Source organism: Mytilus californianus, unplaced genomic scaffold (genome assembly GCF_021869535.1).
Source record: "Mytilus californianus isolate M0D057914Y unplaced genomic scaffold, xbMytCali1.0.p SCAF_4, whole genome shotgun sequence".
Taxonomy (NCBI): domain Eukaryota; kingdom Metazoa; phylum Mollusca; class Bivalvia; order Mytilida; family Mytilidae; genus Mytilus; species Mytilus californianus.
Genome location: NW_026262690.1, coordinates 77,376,200 through 77,394,874, shown reverse-complemented (window position 1 = coordinate 77,394,874; position 18,675 = coordinate 77,376,200). Strand labels below are relative to the sequence as shown.

The window sequence follows — 18,675 nt, the reverse complement described above, 5'->3', positions numbered from 1 at the left end:
TCCAAGTGCCAAGACCTATAGTCAGGAATTTGACTGTCAGTGGTCTTTCTTCCCTATAATAATAATTGTTTGAATAGGTTGCTTTAATTTAACTGGTAAAATGAACTTTATCGAAAAATAGATGTAGGATTGGGAATGGGACAGCTATTCACCAATTCCAATTGATGTGGATGTAAGCAACTTCAGAAGGCCTTCAACAACGAGCAAAACTCATTCCGTATAGTCAGCTATAAAAGGTCCCGACATGGCAAAATATGAGCAATTCAAACGAGAAAACCAAATGTCGTGGTCTATGAAAAAACAATAAACGAAAAACAAATATGACAGATGGCATGCAATCAACAACAGCCCCTGAACTACAGTCTCATAAACATGTTTTTTTTTTAAATATATTCCTTGATTTGAAAACATCTTGAACAAGTCAGTAGATGTACAGAAGGGGACAACCAAAACTCATAAGTTAAAGAAAGGCAGACAACTGTATGACCAAAGAAAAAATACGAAAAGACATAGAACAGTCCACAAACCACTACACAGATTTATGCTAAAAATTGAGTAACATAAACACTACTAAATAAATGCTCCAGAAAGGTAAGCAGTTCCCTGTTCCACCATTGGCACCCGTCGTGTAACTCGTTTCAAGTAAAAATCCGCTAATGAGTCGCATTCGTTGATCGTCATCAGTAAACGAATGAAAGGGCGGGATTGTGGCTACAGGAACAATACTGTGGTTTTCAGTGACACTGATATTCCATAACCAATAAGACATGATTGGAGGTCCCGAGGGTGGGGGACAGGCACTTACATATACCGAGTGGTAGAGATTTACAGCTGGATAAGGTCACTATTTTAGGCTTGAGAAAACTTGATAAGGGCGAGAAGTGTATATTAAGTGTATGACAATGCTGCAGATTATATAATTATAGTATCTGAAACTACTGAATCAGATCTGAATCAGATGTTCGTATTTTTAAAGATATAATTAAAACCACAGTCATCAGGTATTTGTCAAATCTATTAAAAAACTTTCACGAAATACCGTAATATAGCTATATGTCTATTTTTGTCAAAACATATATGATATGGGTATGCACTTTAAAATATTCTATATGAAAAGATTGGGGTACATGACGTCTCAGCTGCTCACACCTACTGCAAACGGACCCACACCCTAACCGGAGTAAAACAGGAGTACTATAATCCAAGGATTTTAAATAGTAAGACTATAAAAATCCTTTTATAATCCATATCACTCTATCGCGGTTATTAGTGAATTAAGTGATATGAATTGACCTGAACTAATAAGGTTGTTCTAAAGGAGTATCAACGTAATTTTATAATGACCCGAACTAATAAGGCCAAGTACACCTCTGTAACAGCTCGTGTTAGGAACTGACCCATCCCCATACGATCTTTACCCATTCAGATAAAACATTGTTTATGCAATTAACAAGAGATTATACATGTGTTTTTGTAAACATCCATGACCTCACACGGTTAAAGACGAACATGATTAAACGTCTTTTCAAATACTTATATATACTTTCCAGTGGCAGTCTTTTGTCGGCTGATACATTAAAAGGCTGAATATGATACAACTTATTTTATGAATGATTTCTATTCACCTGAAGGCATTTTTAAAATCTTATATTTCCGTTGACCGAATTTTCAAATACATTTTAGATATATAAAGTCACTTGTTTACCAGGTGCTTATATGAAAGAAAAAATCTGATGGGAAACTCAGCTGCATATATTAAGAAAAATATATGTAATAATACAACTGTTATTAAATTTCTGATGTATGACGTCAGTGATTGGGATTCATATCACACTGTACCATGCATACAAAGGTGCATAAATGTACTCGGAAGTTTCAACCATCGGGTTGATAGTGAAAAACGATATGTAACATTCACTATTATAACTGCTTATGTGTCAAACCTTAAATTCGACCCCACACTCAGCATACTTGCTTCGTGAAAGAGAGATTGTAATTTTCAATTCCCGATCAGCACTAAAGTACTTTTTCAATGCCTGATCAGCACTTTTAAAAAGTCTTTTCCAATGCCTGATCAACACTATTAAAAAGTTCTTTCAATGCATGATCTGCACTTTTAAACGTCCTTTTCAATGCCTGATCAGCATTTTTAAAAAGTCCCTTTTCAATGCCTGATCAGAATGTAGAATAATGACGAGGGCCATACAATTGTTCTGTAATCTTTTGAGTCGACTATACATGTGTACTAAGAGATAAATGACTTCTGTTTTCTAACCAGCTCTTTCATAATACAATTTCCGTTATAGGTATAACATATAAGGGATAACTGCTAAACAGTAGAAAATGCTTGTGTTCTGTCAACTACTTATTGTTCCAGATGGTGCCATTTGGAAAATCGAAAATCACGATTCCGCTCAAGATATATAGTGTCAATCCTGATTTTTGAAGAATTAATAATTTTATTGAAATAAGACTGACTCTTATATTTCAAATTTAAACATCTATTATTTCAATCAAGGTCCTACCGGTGGGGAGGGGGGGGGGGGGCATTTTTCAAGCAACAATTACAATTATTGAATACATACACAATATAAGCCACATATACATGATACATTATAGTTTAATATGATCTGACAGACATTGCAATGGATAATTAATAAACAACATAATAAGTACAATGTTGATGTATACCGTTATAAATAACATAACTTATTATAGTGGGTGGTGTTAAGAGTTAGTTGCTTAACTGCAAAGGATACATTGGACAGTGCATTGAACCTGCATGTATTATAGAGTTCTCCTCCTGTATAATACAGATAAGCAAATTGCCTTATTTTCCACTTTTTTATCAACATTATTAGCTGATATATACTTGTGCATCTGCAGGAGACACCAAGGGACGATGTTTCTGGATATGCTGTTGCAGTATGTTGCAACGTCAATCCTCCTCATATCCGAAGCAATCAGGAACAAAAAACAATCAGAATAATAAATAAAACGAGATAATAGAATACTTCAAAAAAGGAAATAGATACAAATTACAATTATATTAATAAATTATTGACGATAAGTAAATAATCTATAACACATTAACGATAAAAATAAGAAGATGTGGTGCGAGTGCCAATTAAACAACTATCCACCAGTGTCTATAAAGAAGATGTGGTGCGACTGCCAATTAAACAACTATCCACCAGTGTCTATAAAGATAGAGAATGTAAACAGATATATATATATATAGGTCACTCATAGCCGTGAGAGACATATAATACATGTATATGCTCATAGTAATATAAAGATTTATTTTATGCAACGTTTTGTAATATCTTCTCAACTTGGCCATATTTCAATTTGGCAAAAAGTATTAGCATTCTTATATGTCATTTCCATATATATATAAGCGAAAGTTAAAACTTCATATATCCTCAACATAATTTTGACACTACAGTTTCCAATAAATAGTACGGAACTTTGTGCGCTCTTCTTATGTTTCCATACAAAACCATATTTGACCGTATGGAATTACACTGGTGTATGAATATAAGACCCCCTATAGGAGCCACGAATGAATGACTATACCTAGGCCTAAGTTCTTCAACTATATTATTAAATCATAAATGTTATAAATGTTTTCCTATATCCATTACCGCTGACATCTGGGCTAATCGATCTTCTAAAAAGCCGTAAAATTGATGTTTACGCAAAATAAAATTAGTTTACATTCGGTGAATAAATATTTGATAAATATGAAAAAAAAACAACTCAAAAGGAAAACAGGAACTATTCAATCATTTATCAACTTTGTGACGAAATCTAACAACTGATTATTTTTGTTTTGCTTTTAAACTGTCCAAACCAATAATTTATGTTAAAAGGAAGTGTTTGCGTATATAAGTATATTGTGTTGTTAACATTAAAGAAATTAAGACGAAATGAGAAGGTATAATAATGTCACTTCTTTGCCCCTTCTGGTTGAATAAAAAAATAAAAAAAAGTCTTAAAATAAAAATCTGTCAGAAATCAGTATTTATATTTTTGAATTTTGCTTTATAGCTTCAAGTTTTCATAATGTAAAACTGCCGCAAAATCTGCCAAAATAGTCTCGTTTTGAGATTTTGTTATTAAATTTAGATAAGAGGAACAGCCTTACTCAAAAGATCTATTTTGCTAAAGATCTACGAGATTTCAGGCACGGATCCAGGATTAGATGTTGGAAAGAGGGGAGGCTCTCCTGAGAATTAGGAATTAGAATTAGTCACTTAATTGGCTGCACGTTTACCTGTATTACCGTTTCTCTTTTTTTAGGGGGATGGGGAGGGTGCATCACAATCGCACAATTGACATTACCGCACTAAATGACAAGACTATATCATCATATCATAAACATGATTTGGAAAGTTTCGAAAGGATGAAAGAATATTCTATTTTCGCGATACATAAACATTAAACACTTGCCCTAACCAAACTCTTATCCTACACCCTTCTTTGTCTCTTTTTGTCATTTCCATTGGTGTAACTTTTGCAATTCGTTTTTTTGGTTTTTTTTTAGAAAAATTAGCTTCAACTAGAGCACGAGGAACTACATTTGAATATATTTATCTTTTATACTTGCCGAGATTCAGCAAGCTGAATATCCGGAAAATAAAAGTACAAACGTAAATATGTTATAAAAGTTCAGAAATTGTGACTGAAATTATCATTTTTCGAAACCCTATACAACGATTTTTGAAAATTGATACGTTATTGCCACAAAACATTCGAAGGGGTGACTTCAACTTAACCACTAGATACCCTTAGTTTAATGGCTTCAGTTTAAGCAGCAAGCTTCGTTCAAGGGTATCATAATAGGAAACGTAAGCTCTGGTATATATTATCTACAGGGAGATATAATGCTCCATGTACAGTTGCTGCTGGAATGTTGCTACTTAGAAAATGAAAGTTAAAATGAAAAAGGCTGAAAACATCATGCCGTAAAGTTTTTTTTTTCATCAACCGACCTTCATTTTCACTTTATATATGTAAGTAAAGATATGAGACAAACTTAATTGTATCTGTAATATCCTTTATGACATGTTCAACAGTCATTACACTTTGAATTATTTAGTGAGAGAAAATCATCTATATTGCGGAACCTGAATTCATAATAGGATAACTATTGCTTCTTTTAATTCTTCCTGAGAAACTCCTGTATGGAATTTGTCTCGTATAAATGAAAGGAAGAGGTGCACAGTTGGTTCCCATACGAATGTCGATTGTCTGTTGAAACACTTTTCTCAAAACGTAACAAATATGCTGTCGATTAATTTTTTGTTTTTGTTTTAATCAACTGTATCTTTACAAAGTATGATTTATCCCGTCCTTAGACAATAAATTTTTACGGTGTAAGGACATTCCAATATCTTTTATATTCTGAAAACGTTGACTAATGAAATAAAACGTGGTGTTTTGATTGACATATATTGTACTTTTTTCAGTTTTTAAATTTTTAAATAAATGTTATTATGTACCGTCTCACAAGAATCTCGGGCTTGATGGACACACAGTCATCATTGAACTAAAAAGGCAGGAGAAAATTATAAGAATATACCGTGCTTATTGTCTCCAATGGATGATTTGCACTAAAAGTTAAATAGGAAACCCGCATTGATCATCAAAATATTTGAAGATTTTGTCTTCACAGTAGATATAATAAACATAAATTGTTTGATCTATCAGATTGAAATGATAATTAGATTTTATCCACGAGAAACTACTTTTGTTAACATATTTTAGCTTTTTTTTTTTAATTTAAGTTCATGACTAATGCAAGTTTTAAACCACACTGATGTTTGTTTTCTTAAGGGGGTAGACCACCGCAGAAAACTGTGCCATGCAGCGTTACTTAATTAAATTGGCTATCATCATGTACATTGTCAAAAATCAATATCAAATTATCAAATTTCTTTTTAATATTTTTTCTTCACTTGTCAAGTTTTGCACAAAAGGTAAAATTTCTATTGATAAATAATTTCTGCTAGCTATTTCCACTTGCAGTTATTAACTTTTAGTCTGTGGTCGATTTAATTACAACAATTCTTAATTTAAAATTTTTGAAATTCTGAAATTTAATCACACGTTAAGTTGCTCTCGGATGGAAGAAAAAAACTTAACAGTCCCCAGGCCAGCAAAAGTGTTAAATTAGTTGTTATCATAAAGAGAAAATCAAAGAAACGAATTTAGTTGCCATGTTTTGAAATATTTGTAATATAAGCATTTGAGTTGATAGATTTTATTATAAGCCCAAAGCCGTATCTATGTTCGATCTTTATCATGATACCATTTTTAGAATAAAATGTGATATAAACATCTACAAAGGTCGGTCCTTTATCAGTTTATTACCGTAAATAGCGCCTCGATCACAGTAATTAAAACAAATAATGTGAACCCATGGTCAGAACTCAAAGGATACACCGTAATAATTTGTAAGTGATGTAATTTTCTTGTATCATAGCTGATGTTGTCAAATAGCCCTTAAGACATACGTACTAAATATACAGTTTATATCGCGAGGAAAGATTGTGTAGGATAAACTAGTGTTAACGTAAGTCAATTGACCGTGCAAAAACTATATACTTACCGACTTTTTCAGATGTGTTATAAAACATTAGAACTTGAGATGCCATGGCAGATTCGTAATTCGAAGAAAGATATATAGACACTGTAAATTTATACTAAAAACTTAGTAACTCAACAGTAATTTCAATGATCATCAAAATAAATATGAATCTTAAGCAACTGGTACCAAATTGTCAGCTTTTTCAATTATTCATTTCAATTATTCATTTCAACTATTCATTTCAGATAATCATTTCAACTTTTCATTTCAGCAATTCATTTCAATTATTCATTTCAACTATTCTTTTCCCCAATTAATTATATATATCAATAATGCCAGTAAGTTTCCAATCAAAGCATCTGCATGTCCATATGCATTCACAGTAACATTTTAAGTAAACACCAGGAAGTGAGAATCCAATATATCAGCAAACCCAGGCAGAAAAGGGTTATCAGCCTTGGGCTCACGAGGAGCACGATGTAGGCTTATCAACTTGGGTATGCTGATATGGACTGCTTACTTCCGGCTGTCATGATTACTTATGCAAAATGTGGTATATTTTGGTTAAGTATCAGATAATATGAATAACAACAAAATATCAAAGGACTGACTTATATTATTGTTCACCATCACTTTTAGAAATTACTGGAGATATTTCACCAAGTATAATTAGATTATATTGCAATTGACTTTCATGCTATTTTATGGACAGAACATGATAGAATTGACTTCCGACATGTATACAGGGATATATCCGATTAACTTTCCTGCATATGGACAAACTGTTCGACAATTGGCATATCTGCTGTTGATAACCAGACCATTCACATTCCTGCTACATATGGACTGACCGTTGACCACTTGGCTTCTCTGCTGAAGATGACCATTCACATTCCTGTTACGTATGGGCAGACCGTTCGACAAATGGCTTATCTGCTGTATATAGACCACTCATATTCCTGCTATATGTAGACAGAACGTTCGACAATTGATATATCTGCTGAAGATAACCAGACCGTTTTCATTCCTGCTTCATATGGACAGAACGTAGAATCCTTGGCTTCTATGCTGTAGATCGAGTATTCACATTCCTGCTTCATATGGACAGACCGTTCGACAAATGGCTTATCTGCTTTGTATAGACCATTCATATTCCTGCTATATGTAGACAGAACGTTCGGCAATTGACATCTCTTCTGTAGATAACCAAATCTTTCACATTCCTACTACATATGGACAGACCGTTGAACAAATGGCTTATCTGCTGCGGATAGACGATTCACATTCCTGCTACATAAGGGCAGAACGTTCGTCAATTGACATCTCTACTGCAGATAACCAGACCGTTCACATTCTTACTACATATGGACAGACCGTTGAACAATTGGCTTAACTGCTGCGGATATACGATTCACATTCCTGTTACATATGGACAGAACGTAGAACAATTGGCTTATCTGCTGCGGATAGACGCTTCACATTCCTACTACATATGGACAGACCGTTGAACAATTGGCTTATCTGCTGCGGATAGACGATTCACATTCCTGCTACATAAGGACAGACCGTTCGACAATTGGCTTCTCTGCTGTGTATAGACGATTGACATTCCTGCCTCATTTATATTCATAATCTATGTCTTTCAATTCATATAGAGACGATTCTCTTTCCTACTAGCAGAGTCCCATTGAGACTCTGCTATACATAGGCGATCCACTCTTCTCTTCGAACAAATTCTACTGTCCACTTTAATGCCTCAAATACATCTTGAAGATGAGTTGGAAGAAATGCGCTTGGAATGGATCTACCGTGTGAAAAAGGGGGGATTCGTTCGAGATTTTTTTTTAAATCCGTAAAGTGATTCCCCCGAGTTTAATGAAAGACTACAGGGAGTTTGGTTTCTCGTTCTTGAGACCAATTAAGCTGTTGGGTATATATAGAAAAACATTTTGGAGCACACAATTCAAACTTGTTTATCAAAAAGTTTTAAATGGTATATTTTTAATCTTTCCGCAATAAATGTTTTTGACCACCCCCTGGGGATGGTTTTCGGTTGACTAATAAATTAAAATTTTCTAAAGTCTGTAAGTTCTGTTCAATACTAAAGTTCTATCGTATACTATAATAAACTTAGTTTAAAGTTATGTATTCTATTTTTTTTAATTTTTATTTTGTGATTTTGTCTTCAGAATATTTAATTTTTGTAACAACATGATTTTGTTTACCCATCATATTTTATTTCAATGTACTTAATTATCCTTAAGTACCACTAGTATGATTAAAGGCAAGCAGAGTCATTAGAAAAATAAATCATAAATTTGATGACTAAATTCAAAAATAAAAAAAATTGATAGATTGACAAATTAAATATTCAGTCATTTTATGGAAAGAATTGAATTTCTAATTATGAATTTATCACGAGACAATCACTTGAGTGTAAATAAAACATACTTGTAATTCCATTCCTAAATGTCTTTTGAAATTTTTGCGGTTTAGAATTTATTTCCTTTCAACATGTAATCCCAAGATTTAGATTAGAATGAATTTCTTTTCAATTTTACATTAAGACATATAAATACTTATCATTTCATTAACTCTCAATCTTTTTAAATACAATACACCCATTTACAGATTTGACCACTTTGACAGAACAAGTGGTTTTCGGTACAAAGTACTGGATTAAGTTTGTAATATTGGTCATCTGATTAAAATTTGAACTTTTGTTTGGGTTTAATTATGCCATCTGTTCTGATTTTCGATAAGGATTAAAAATCCGAATTATAGAGATGTGAAACCCAGACATTGGACATCATGCAATTTGTTTCGTAATTTCGTGGTTTTTTGTTGTTGTTATTGCTGAGTTGTTACTTTGAATGGATAATTATTTAAATGTTTTTTATTATTCAGAGAGAAAAAATAATGACTACTATATTATATTTGAATGAATGTACCAGTGAGCATTTTTTTTTAATTATGTCATCTATTCTGATTTTCGATAGAGATTATAAATCAGAATTATAGAGATGTAGCACCTATAGACCTTGGACATCATGCATTAGTTTTGATAAATTCGTGTTGTTTGTTTTTTTTTTGTTGTTGTTTGGTTGTACTTTTGGTAATTATTTAAATGTATTTGCATAACTCAGAAAGAATAAGACATTTATTTGTACTATTTCATATTTGTAGGACTGTACCAGTGAGCATTTTTTTCCCAAAGTATTACATGTAGGCCTATACCCAAAATATATCAAGGCATGGTGTATAGTGATCGTCATGGTGCCCGTCCGCCCTTTGGTATTCTCTTGACCCAAGTCATCAGATATCAACAAAAATTTCAGAAAACCTTGCATCTCTTATTTGTTATTTGATCCGAATGATATCTGACTTTTATTGACTTGATCATTTCTGTACTGTCCTATGTCTGACAGGAACCTCGTCAATGGTTGTCTATAGTTATAGTAACGATACACAGGTTTGAACTCCAATTTATCAAGAATCTATTTAAAAGGAAAAACTGTTCAATTTTCCAATGAAAACAATAACATTGCAAATAATTTTTTTTTTTAGTTTTTAACTTAAAGCAATTGTTTGATAACAACCATTTTTAAATATAAGACCAATTAAGAAATTGTTTTAGGTTTAGTACCGTGTATCCAATTTCATTATTTAAGGAAAATTCATTGACTTGTAGTGTTTCTTTTGTTGACTGCTAGTATATCTACTTGTTATTTTTGGGGGTATTTCTGGGGAAGTGGTGTTGATGGGAGATTTTTTGTAATTTCTGTTTAATTTATTCACGTCTTTTATGAACTCGGGCAATTTAGAGTTTGGTATATTGTGTAGACTTTGCCTATTAGGGAGCAACCATTTGATTTTTATGGGGGGGGGGGGGGGAGGGGCTAGGATGAAATTTGAAAAAAATAGGCAGGACAGAGGTTTTGAGTAAAAAAAAGGCAGGATGAGACACTTTGCAAAAAAAAAAGGCAGGATGACAATTTATGCAAAAAAAAGTCAGGATAAACTAAACAAAAAAGGCAGGACCCAATAGAGTGAAAAATAAAAATGCAGGACGGAGATTACAAATGAAAAAAAATGCAGGACAAAATTTTTCATCCTAGCCCCCCCATAGATATCAAATGGTAGCTCCCTTATTGAAAACCGTATGTTGACTACTATAGATGTGATTTTTTTTCATGTCGTTGGGTTGTTGTCTCATTGACGTATATCCCACACCATTTTATTGATATCACTATATATGTTTACGCTATATTCAAAGTTTCTTGTTGGTGTAAATTGCCCCTCTTCCACTTTACATGCTGACAGAAGATTGTTTTGTTTTATATTAAATAACTCCATGTATTATATACAATTTTTCAATATAGATGTAAATTTTGAAGGTAAATGCCCGCATTAGTTCCATTTATATATTGGAATATGTATAAATGTATTGCTTTGTACCTAATATGGAACTAAGATAGCGTGCAGTCATACAAAATACTCAAATAACAATTATTTTAGGCCAAGCCTAATGTCAGCTACTTCTAAACAATTATATTTATTTAACTCAAAACAAAATATATTCATTACCTACACGCAACTAAAGCATCGCAACTGGCAAAATACCTTTAGCTGTATAGATCCTATCTATATGTAATCTTTCAATATATCTATGTTAAATGATTATTTTAAGAAATTAAGTCTATTTTTATTATCATCATGTACCTTTTATATAGCATGGTTTATTTACAGCAGTTTATAAGAATACATAAACAGTAATAAGAAGTTAAGTAAAAATATCAAGTTTGTTGGTTAAAACAGGATGTTTTTGGGGGAAAATAACAATTTACGAACAGTAAACAAACAATGTATCCTTTTTTTTTGCCTGCGGTTGGTAGATGGATATTATAAATAGTTTTATCGTCACGTCACGTACGAGGTTTTGGGGTCACCCTTACAGGACTTTTGCATTAGTAGAGTGAACAACATGCATTTTAAGAGCTAAACGGAACATTACGGTAACCACCGAACAACACAAATATGATGAAGCATACTTTAATTGGTTAATAGAATTGTGTTTCCTTAACGTCCAGTGGCAAGTTTTCTGCTATTCAGGACGCAACCTTAGTCTTACTGAAAAATGCTGTTTAGAACATTTCGATTTATGCGTACCTTCTGTTTTTTATAAATACTCAAATTACGATATATATAATCTGCGACCAGGCGGGAAAACCCAAACAAACGCATTCAAGTATATATATATTTACAAGTCTAAATTGAAAACAACGTTCAAACCTATGATTGCGTTGGATAAAAAACGCAATTTTTAAACGTGTGCATGCAAAACAAATGTCTTGGTAGAGGGGTCTAAATACAGCACAAAGAACATTTTCCAAACGAAAAAAAAAAAAGAGTAGTGAAAAGTATATTTTAACAAAACGCATTTGACTAGCAGGTCGAACAACGGATGTTCTTAAACCCTGCTGACTGCCATTGGCAATTGCCAAATAAACTGATCACAAGATGTAACAAAATGGATCTTAACTATTAATTTAATACAAAACAGAAAACAATAAACTTGCGGAAAAGATGGTATACCGCAAACAAAAGGTGCAAAAATTAGTACACCATATCCGGATTTCGGCAATTAATGTCTCTTCAGTGATGTTAGAAATCGAAACGGTATTTGGAAGGCCATATAATTTACCTCAATTTAGGACAGACTATTGAATTTTGAAGAGTCGAAATAGGATGAACGGATCATATAAACCCGAAGGCAAATATAATACAAGCCCAAACGAAAAAATATAAACAAGTCTAAATTGAAAACAACGTTCAAACCTATGATTGCGTTGGATAAAAAACGCAATTTTTATACGTGTGCATGCAAAACAAATTTCTTGATAGAGGGGTCTAAATACAGCACAAACAACATTTTCCAAACGAAAAAAAAAGAAAAAAAAGTGAAAAGTATATTTTAACAAAACGCATTTGACTAGCAGGTCGAACAACGGATGTTCTTAAACCCTGCTGACTGCCATTGGCGATTGCCAAATAAACGGATCACAAGATGTAACAAAATGGATCTTAACTGTTAATTTAATACAAAACAGAAAACAATAATATATATATATATATATCTCTATATATGATATTAAAATATGGTTCCGCCTTCGTTATTTCGGAGGATTTAGTACCCTTAAGGGTTATAGCCTACTAGTAGTTAAAATTGGGTAATGGAAAAGTTTGGGTTATGGTTCTAGGATAAATGCTTTTGTTAGGTTAGGGGCTAGGGAAGGTAGCTATGTAGTTTTATATGGCAAGGATCCAAAGAAATAAACAAAAAAGAGTCGTATTTCTTTTTTTTTTGTAACGGTTTGGCGAACGGCACACAAACACACACACAACACATGTTGACTAGAGTTTCCTGCTCAGAAAACAACTCTACGTATTTAAATAGGCATATTTAATCATATTCAGGACTATTCTACATTAGGCCTCCTGGATTTTTCGGAACAATCTTTTTACCGGAATAAAACAACTTGTGTCTTGATAAAGGACGGCTTAATAGTTTTGAATTTTGGATACAAGAATGAACAAAATAATTGCCTTTCAATTTGTTTAGGCTTAAATGATAATATAAATATTGATAAAATGGAAAACGCAAAATTATTATGACCTTTCCAAAGTAGGGAAATCATTTGATAGTATTGGTGTGTAGTCTGCAGTTGCATACACTATTTAATTCCTGCAGTTATACATATTTATGGTATTTTTCTCTTTATGGACCTGTTACTTCATGATATTGGATCCCTGGTTGATTTCATCATTACTGTCATAAATTAAACCAAAAATTTGGTTTTTGCCAATGAGACAAATATCCATCATAGACCAAACGATAATGATATATAACAACTTCAGGTAACGGTACGGCCTTCATCATTGAGTAAAAACTAAGACCACTATAGTAAGCTATAATAGGCCAGGGATAACAAATTCTGAAACTATTCTAAATAGAATATCAACTATACTAAAAAAAAACATATTATAGCAAACAGCAATCGTCGAAACCTATTGATTATAGGCTATTGGCTTCAGGCATGTGGCGGTGTTAAAGATGTATACGAGCGCTCAAAACTCTTCTTAACCTTGGACAGTGGTGTAACTGAACAACATAAGAACAAACGGTAAAAATAATTTCAAAAGTAATTAGCTCATCAGATCGTAAAATATGCACTAAAACAACTAGCAAAAGGATGAAAGACACAAAGTACTGATCTAAGGTTACTCTTGTTACTGAAAGCTAGTAAGTCCAATTTCAACTAATAAATAAACTAAGTTTTCCATGCAGACTAAAATGAAACGAATTTCTAATGAACAGTTAAGTTACTCCCTTTAATCATTTCAATTGGATGTCTGTTGTATAACCTTTTGATTTTAGTTGAAGCTTACCTAAGAAAGGTAATTTTTCAAAGTGCATAGTTTACCCCCAGTCTTCGTGTGATACATATTTTGTGAATTCGATCATTACGTACATATGCATGTATATTCTAATACTCTTTTCCTACATTTAAGTATAAAACACGAAAAGGATTGCAGTTGTACATGTCTTCTTTGTAACAGGATCTTGCTACAACGTTGATGATTGACCTTACCAAGGTTAGCTTAAACTAAAATAAAAAGGTTAAGCAACTGACATTCACTTAAAATATTTTAATGTAGTCACTTAAATTGTCATTTCAATATCATTTAAGAAATTCATACATCTATTGCCATCACATAAATTAGGTTTACCTTATTCACAGGTGTATCTTAATTGCTTTGTAGTCTTTGATGTTAGACTCATTAATCAAATTTACGTCATACATAGGTGCATAATTTTTAACAGAACCTGCTTCTAAATAGAATGTTGTATATCAGTATCGCCCTTGTTCCATCATTGAACAATATTTTGAGTTTGATCGATGTGTTTGTACGTGCCTAAGCAGAACGCAGACCATACTAGTATTACGAAATAGATATTGCCTCACCTATTTAATTGTTAAAATATATGCCAATTAGACTTGCAGATATTCATACATCTATTTTTTTCCATTTATTTATTTGGTTTGTTTCTAGAGTGCGTATTTTTGTTCTTTTAGGTCGATTTCGAATTATAAAGTAGCTAAAGTCTAATTTAAAGTAGCCAAAGTCAATTCAAATACAAAGGCAGTTGACAACATTGGCCATTCCTCTTCCATGTTATTGACCATGGAGAAGCTAACGTATTCAAACTACAAAATCCTAATGTTGAATGCTAGGCAACCTAAAAGTTTATAATGTATAAACCCGTATAATGACGATACGAATAGGAATTCACAGGCAAAAAAGTCTGTAAGTGCCCAAATAGACTTTGATGTTGGACTCATTAACCAAATTATATCATAATTCCAATAAGGTTTTTATGTTCTACTGACATAATATTAGTGCATTTGATAGAAATGATATGCAGGGATAAAGGTTATTATGTTTGTGAGTGAAAGGCCGATTTTACACATTAATAAATATCCGTGAACCTTTATAACTATATTCTATGTTTAAAATATAATTTGTACAGTTGATTCTTATTAATGCTTATTAAAATAATATGTCTACAGTCAATCATGAAGCATATTTTGTAGGAGTTTGAACACGTTAACTGTATAACCAACAGTGAATGAATTTAAATCAGTATGACCAAGTTTGTCATCCACCGTTAGATAAAAAAAGAAAACATGCCCCGGCTTCTTCATTTAGGTCTCTATGACAGTGCGTTATAATGTGCATTGTTGCATTATTGTATGGTGGTCTAGTATACACAGGGACAAGTCTAAATAAAAATGAATTTGAGCTACTGTTTACCTAAACATGTTGGGAATGATTTGTTGAGATGACACAAATCCGTACGGATACCGACTGGTTTGGTCATGGTCATTAGTATTGACGAACACCCGTCTTGGGTCATTCACCTCTTACTTCGTAAATGTTTTACATGTTGTTGTTGTTTTTTCTACGTACGATGATCACAGTTGCGGTAAAACCTCATTATACTATTTTTTCAACTTGGATTTTGATCAGTTTCAAGGACCATCATTCACAAATATGGAAATTAGAATTAAAGTACAAAGTTAAACCACGTAATTTATAACTATTTATGGTTATGTACATGTAAATCATAAATCATAATTGGCTTATGTCTTTTTCCAAACCTGTTTTTAATATCGAAATAATGATTATCTTGTGACGAACAGTATTTTCTTTGTTGTGGCCACGGCCCCACCACAACAATAATTCGATTACCAATAGTAGGTTCCCTAAATTGTACAAAATGTATAATGAAAAAGAAGGCATATGGTGTATGCGTGCATGGATTTTGTGTCTATAATTAATATGTATTATTCGGGATCTTCACAGGGGTATATGGGCTCATATTCCATGTCCGCGTTTTATATGTCCTGGGCCGTCAGGCGAAGGGGATATAGGGCTCTGACAGGAAGTAAGAGCCCATATCCCCTGTGTAGCTTGAACAACAATTATATTATACTGGAGTGTCCTGGTCTTAACATTATCTAACATTTTTATCTTCGTTTTTGTCCACAGGGTATATGGGCTCATATTCCCTGTCACGGTGACCAATCAAATTGCAGGGTTAGCCGAGATATTTCACTCCAGTATACACCATATCCCCTGTGAAGTTCCTGAATAACATTTACTAATTCTTGTCACAAAATTCATACACGCATTTAACAAAATCAAAAGCCAAGGAATAGCACTGTATTGTTGTTTTCTATCGTCAGGCCGAAAGGACGCCCAAACCACAATTAACTCTATTAGAATGGCAAAGAGGGAAGAGGGGGTAACACGAGGGTGGTCATTTCCCAAATCCCGCTTTTTTGTATTTTTTTTCTACTTTTCCCTTTTCCCCCCCCAAGATCCCCCTTTTTACCTCCTATATCCCACATCCCACTTTTTTACCCCTATATTCCGGCCACATCCTAAAAGCGTGTCACCCCTCAAGGAATATGGGAATCATATGGTGTATTAATTCATTACACAAAATCCCTAAACGCACTTGTCAAAACCCAAAGCAAAGAAGTTCTGTATATTGTCTTTCATATAAAAATAAGGAGATGTGGTATGATGGCAAATGAGACAATTATCACGCAAAGACCAAAGGACAAGGATGTGAACAACTACAGGTCATCGTACGATCTGTTAACGCATATTTATTCCTGTGAAAACTCTGTTATTAAAAATCAGTTGGAACAGATACCGGTATCCTATACCCTTTATTTCGTCAGGAACAAATACTGTAACAGTTATATTTCTTCCAGTGGAAATAATATTCCAGAATATTTCTTCCATTTTTTTTACTAATATTATAAGGCAACTTCCATGCCAAGGCCCGGCTACAACAATATTACCAAAGGTAATCAAAAAAAAAGTTTCAGTTTCAAGTTGACCACACCTATGCACATGAAAAAAAAAACAAGAAATGATTGTAACAAGATGCTGTTCAAAGTCTCACAAACGAATCTCCCATAATTCGTTATTCCCAGGGTCGCCTGACATTGGGCAAAGTCCAGTGAAAATTGGTTTGGTCCAGTGAAGATATATGCATTAGTGATGCCTGTTGACTAACCCTGTCTATCATTCAAATCATCTTGGCACGACAAACCAGAATATGTATGGTTTAGGGTGGGGATCTCGACCATTTAGAAGATACTAGAACATTGGGGTTGGGGGAACCGACTGGTTTGATCATGGTCATTAGTATTGACGAACACCCGTCTTGGGTCATTCACCTCTTACTTCGTAAATGTTTTACATGTTGTTGTTGTTTTTTCTACGTACGATGATTACAGTTGCGGTAAAACCTCTTTATACTATTTTTTCAACTTGGATTTTGATCAGTTTCAAGGACCATCATTCACAAATATGGAAATTAGAATTAAAGTACAAAGTTAAACCACGTAATTTATAACTATTTATAATTATGTACATGTAAATCATAAATCATAATTGACTTATGTCTTTTTCCAAACCTGTTTTTATTATCGAAATAATGATTATCTCGTGACGAACAGTATTTTCTTTGTTGTGGCCACGGCCCCACCACGAACAATAATTCGAATACCAATAGTATAGGTTCCCTAACTTGTACAATAACACAGTGAACAAACGTATAATGAAAAAGAAGCATATGGTGTATACGTGTATGGATTTTGTGTCTATAATTAATATGTATTATTCGGGATCTTCACAGGGGTATATGGGCTCATATTCCATGTCCGCGTTTTATATGTCCTGGGCCGTCAGCCGAAGGGGATACATATATAGGGCACTGACAGGGAGTAAGAGCCCATATCCCCTGTGTAGCTCGAACAACAATTATATTATACTGACGTGTCCTGATCTTAACATTATCTAACATTTTTATCTTCGTTTTTGTCCACAGGGTATATGGGCTCATATTCCCTGTCACGGTGACCAATCAAATTGCAGGGTTAGCCGAGATATTTCACTCCAGTATACACCATATCCCCTGTGAAGTTCCCGAATAACATATACTAATTCTTGTCACAAAATTCATACACGCATTTAACAAAATCAAAATCCAGGGAATAGCACTGTATTGTTGTTCTCTATCTTCAGGCCGAAAGGACGCCCAAACCACAATTAACTCTATCGGAATGGTAAAGAAGGAAGAGGGGGTAACACGAGGGTGATCATTTTCCAAATCCCGCTTTTTTGTATTTTTTTTCTACTTTTCCCTTTTTTTCCCTATATTCCGGCCACATCCTAAAAGCGTGTCACCCCTCAAGGAATATGGGAATCATATGGTGTATTAATTCATGACACAAAATCCCTAAACGCACTTGTCAAAACCCAAAGCAAAGAAGTTCTGTATTGTCTTTCATGTAAAAATAAGGAGATGTTGTATGATGGCAAATGAGACAATTATCACGCAAAGACCAAAGGACAAGGATGTGAACAACTACAGGTCATCGTACGATCTGTTAACGCATATTTATTCCTGTGAAAACTCTGTTATTAAAAATCTG

The 18,675-nt window shown here is 33.3% G+C and overlaps 1 long non-coding RNA gene across 1 annotated transcript in view; it reads right to left on the bottom strand.

Annotated features, from left to right (window-relative positions):
- The window catches only part of LOC127698778 (uncharacterized), a 280,956-nt gene that overhangs the window by 91,402 nt on the left and 170,879 nt on the right, over window positions 1–18,675 (bottom strand). The gene's annotated exons all lie outside the window — the stretch shown is intronic.